Source organism: Callorhinus ursinus, unplaced genomic scaffold, assembly GCF_003265705.2.
Source record: "Callorhinus ursinus isolate GAN/ISIS: 27379988/994484 unplaced genomic scaffold, GSC_fseal_2.0 scaffold48, whole genome shotgun sequence".
Taxonomy (NCBI): domain Eukaryota; kingdom Metazoa; phylum Chordata; class Mammalia; order Carnivora; family Otariidae; genus Callorhinus; species Callorhinus ursinus.
This window is the reverse complement of record NW_027397110.1, coordinates 6,534,851-6,539,877: the sequence shown is the minus strand read 5'-3', so window position 1 is coordinate 6,539,877 and position 5,027 is coordinate 6,534,851. Positions and strand designations below refer to the sequence as shown.

Below are 5,027 nucleotides of genomic sequence, written 5' to 3'. Positions count from 1 at the left end.
CCTTTCAGATAGGCTTTTTTTTGTTTTTTTTCACTCAGCATAATACTCTCAAGATTCATCCAGGTTGTTATGTGTATCAGTAATTTATTCCTTTTTATTTCTGAGTACTATTCTCTGGTATGGATAGACCGCAGTTTAACCACCCACCCCTTACAGGACATCTGAGTTGTTTCCAGTTTTTGGCTATTATAAATAAAACTGCTATAAAGGTTTGTGTGTAACTTTTGTGTTAACATAAGCCTTCATTTCTGTGGTATAAATGCCCAGGAAGGAGCACAACTGCTGGGTCATATGTTTGCTACGTATTTGGTTGTTTAAGAAACTACTAAATTATCTTCCAGAGTGACTGAACTATTTTACATTCCCATTAGCAAGGTACAAGTGGTCTAGTTCTCCATATCCTGTTCTGCACTGCTGCAGCAACTTTTGTATTTTAGCCATTCTGATAGATGTGTAGGGATACCTCATTGTTTTAATTTGCATTCTCCTTATGGGTAGTGATGTTGAACATCCTTTTAAATGCTTATTTCCCATCTTATATTCTCTCTACTGAAATGTCTTTTCATGTCTTTTGTTCATTTTCTAATTAGAGTGTTTGTTTACCTGGTGAATTCTAAGAGTTCTTTATATAATCTAGAAACTAGTCCTTCTGCCGATATTTCCCCCCACTCTGTAGCTTGTCTTTTCATCTTCTCAACACGGTCTTTCCCAGAGCAAAGGTCTTTAATTTTGATGAAAGCCAATTTATCAACCTTTTCCGTCTTATGGATTGTGCTTTTGGTGTCAAATCGAAGAACCCTTTGCCAAGCCCTAGGTTCAGAAGATTTTCTATGATTTTTTTCCCCCAAAGCTTTATGTTTTACATTTAAGTACATGATGCATTTTGAATTAACTTTTGTATAAGGTGTTAGATTTAGATAAAGATTCTTTTTCTTTTCTTTTCTTTTTGTTTTTTTTGCCTGTGGATGTCCAATTACTCCAGAGCCTTTTGTTGAAAAGCCAGTTTTTCTCCACTGAATTGCTTTTGCACCTTTATCAAAAGTCAGTTGAGGGGCGCCTGGGTGGGTGGCTCAGTCAGTTAAACATCCGCCTTCAGCTCAAGTCAGGATCCAGGGTCCTGGAGTCGAGCCCCACGTCGGGCTCCCTGCTCCGTGGGGAGACTGCTTCTCGTTCATCCTCTCCCTCTGACCCTCAACCCCCACTCATGTTCTCTCTCTGTCTCAAATAAATAAAATAAAAAGATTTTTAAGATTTTATTTATTTATTTGACAGAGAGAGAGAGAGCACAAGCAGGGGGAGGCGCAGGCAGAGGGAGAGGGAGAAGCAGGCTCCCCGCTGAGCAGGGAGCCCGACGTGGGGCTCGATCCCAGGGCCCTGGGATCCTGAGCTGAGCTGAAGGCAGATGCTCAACCGACTGAGCCACCCAGGCACACTTCCTTATCTGATGTTTCTTTGCTGAGACTCTTTTTTATTTTGTTTCAGGCATGTTCATAAATGCTTGTTGAAGCATGTTTATGATGGCTGCTTTAAAATCTTTGCAGATAATTCTGCCTTTGTCATCTTGCTGTTGGCATCTAGTGATTGGTTTTTTGTTGTTCAGTTTAAGCTGTTTCTTGTTTTGGATATGATGAGGGATTTTTTAATTGAAACCTGGACATTTTGGGTATTATGTTATGAGATCCTGGAGCTTATTTAAAAAAAATTTTTTTTTAATGGTAGCTTCCTTTGACACCACTCCGGCAGGGGAAATGGAGAAGCTTCCTTGTTACTACAAGTCGGAGAAGAAGTCCAGGTTCCCCACTCGGCCTTAGTTGGCACTAAGGAGGGCCTCATAGTAATTAGCAGGAGAGGTAGCTCTGGCTGCCCACAGACCTTCCTCTTATACCTCTCGGGTCGGTAAGGGTCGAGTGCCTCATCACTGCCCCTCCCCTGTGGCTTCCACAGACACCATGGGAGGGAGGTTGCTTTTTTACCAATGGTCAAAGGTGAAAGTCCCGCCTCTCCGCTAGGTCTCCTCTGACAGTACTCCGTAGGAAGGGGGAGATACACCAGGTGTGGTACATCTGAGCCCAGGGCCCCATGTGAATGCATACGTTACATGCCTGTGAAGCTGGCTCTGAAAATAACCTTATCACTTCAGGTTGCCACCTAGAGAGGGAGATCTCACAAAGCATGGGCCGAAATCAGAGTCCTCAGGAGCAGAGAGTAGGGGGCAGGAATCTGGATTTTGGGCCCTTACCCTCTGTGTGACCATGGCCTGCATTTCCCCAGACATTTCCTGAGTGGTGTTTGCGGCCAGCCATTGAGCCAAATACAGAGGACATAGAGGAGATGGAGACATAGTCCTTGCCCTCGTAAGCCTTGGCACTGCACAAACTCCTGGAATCTGGTAATATTCTGGGCAGGGGGTGAGTGGCAACAATGCCTCAGGAATGGCTTAGGATTCATTTCCCGCCAACTTGAGTTGAGGGCTCAGAGTTTAAAATGATATAACCGTATATAACAACAAAGAAGGGTGCAATTTCACTACTTCTTGCACATTTGAATTTGTGGGCTGAAATTTCGGGGAGGTTGTGTATTCATGGCTCCTACCATACCCATCTTACTTTTTTCACTAAATGTGTCCAAGATCATTCTCTCAGTTTCTCTAGATCTGATTCATGTCAGTTCTGGAAAGAATTTGTAATGTGGATATATCATATTTCATATTTCAGCTGTTCCCCTATTCATAGATCTAGTGGTTTCCACGTCCGTGCTATTAAAACCAAGGGACATCTTCATTCATGCCTCATTTAAGCCTACCTGAGTGGGGTTTTCTCTGGAACAGATAATTAGAAGTAGAATTGCTGAGGCAAAAGGTATGTGCATTTTACATAAGTATTGCCAAGTGCTCTCTCCTCAGTGATTGAAAGTACTGGTTCCTTGCACCCACTTCAACATTTATCAGTTTTACAGTTTTGCCAACTTGAGGGGAGAAAAATAATAGCTCTCTTTTTTTAAAATTTTCATGATTATTAATGAAATTGAGCTGCTTGTCATGTGGCCACTTTTATTTCTTCGTATCCTTTGCCCATTTTTCTATTTCATTGTCCAATCGATTTGCAGGAATATTTTTTGTGGTCTCTGTATTAATTTTTGCCACATATACTGCAAATACCCAATTTCTTGTTTGTTTTCAACTTTGTTGATGGCTTTGTCATATAGAAGTTTACATATTTATATAGTCTAAGTATTTTGTGTCTTATTTATTTTTTTAAAAGATTTTATTTATTTGAGAGGGCGGGGAGGGGCAGATGGAGAGGGAGCAAGAGAATCTCAAGCAGACTCGTGCTGGGCTTGGACCCCAATGCGGGGCTCGATCTCACGACCCTGAGATCATGACCTGAGGTGAAATCAAGAGTTAGAGGTTTAACTGACTGAGCCACGCAGGCACCACCCCCCCCACCTGCCCCGTGTCTTATTTGTAAGAAGATCTCTTCTACTCCAAGGTTGCAAACATATTCTTTTTAAAGGTATTTTGAGAGGGATGCCTGGGTGGGTCAGTTAGTTAAGCGTCTGCCTTTGGCTCAGGTCATGATCTCGGGGTCCTGGGATCGAGCCCCGCATCAGGCTCCGTGCTCCACGGGGAACCTGCTTCTCCCTCTGCCTCTGCCTGCCGCTCCCCCCGCTTGTGCACTCGCTCTGTCTGACAAATAAATAAAATCTTTATTTTTTTTAAAGATTTTATTTATTTATTCAAGAGAGAGAGACAGCACAAGAGGGAAGAGGGTCGGAGGGAGAAGCAGACTCCCCGCCGAGCAGGGAGCCCGATGCGGGACTCGATCCCGGGACTCCGGGATCATGACCTGAGCCGAAGGCAATCGCTTAACCAACTGAGCCACCCAGGCATCCATAAATAAAATCTTTAAAAAAATACTTTGATAGACTTTTTGAATGCTTTTATTTATTGTGCCGTGCTATTCGTCTCTGTGGGGTCATGAAAGCACATTGCCCGTCAGGCTGTACTTGTGGTTAGACTTTAGGGCGCTGGGGCTCCCCATTCCTGCTGGGTGTTCGTTACCAGCCACCCAGCACTTCTCTGGCCAAGAACCCTCAATGTGTTGCTCTCAGCTGCTGGTTGGTACCTCTGTTTTTGTCTGCTTGCCACAGGTGGGGAGAGAGGAAGTCTCTCACATTTCTGCTTCACATGAGTCCCCCAGCCAGTTTTCCTGAGCAGGTTCTGTCCTGCTGCCCAGACCTATCACTTTGATGAACAGAGACCCCCAGGGACCTTCCACCTTTCATGACGATGCGCTCTGCCTGTGTTTAGTGCTTTGTGTCCCCTGCCAACCCCCTTCTTCCGCCTTCCATTATTGAGGGATTCCTTAGAGCTTCTAGTGTAACAGGCATCACCTTTTGTTTTCCAGTGCTATTATGGATTTATTTTCAGATCTACATTCTTTTACCTCCGTGGTGTGAGGTAGGAGAGGGAGGCAGTGTGCAGGTGGCAGGCTGGTGTCTGGGCCCAGGGACCACTGAGAACCTTCCTCTTGTCCTGACACTGAGAGCTGACTCGGCTCACACAGAATTCTTGAGTCACAATCATTTCCCCTCAGAACTCTGTAGAATGTTACTCCACTCTCCTCTGGCAGTTAGTATTGCATGTGGCAATTCTTTTTTTTTTTTTAAGATTTTATTTATTTATTCATGAGAGACAGAGAGAGAGAGAGAGAGAAGCAGAGGGAGAAGCAGGCTCCCCGCTGAGCAGGGAGCCCAATGCGGGACTCGATCCCAGGACCCTGGGATCATGACCTGAGCTGAAGGCAGATGCTCAACCATCTGAGCCACCCAGGCGCCCGCATGTGGCAATTCTGATACCATTCTGAGTCTTTATTCTTTTTAGGTAATCTGGTTTTCCCCTCTGCCTTAATGTTTTCTTTTCTTTCTTTCTTTCCTTTTTTTTTTTAAAGATTTTATTTATTTATTTATTTATTTATTTATTTATTTATTTATTTATTTTTAAAGATTTTATTCATTTATTTGACAGA

The 5,027-nt window shown here is 43.7% G+C and overlaps 1 protein-coding gene across 1 annotated transcript in view; it reads left to right on the top strand.

The window, feature by feature from the left end:
* LOC112831654 (uncharacterized) overlaps nucleotides 1–5,027 on the top strand; it is a 30,807-nt gene that overhangs the window by 11,987 nt on the left and 13,793 nt on the right. The window lies entirely within an intron of this gene.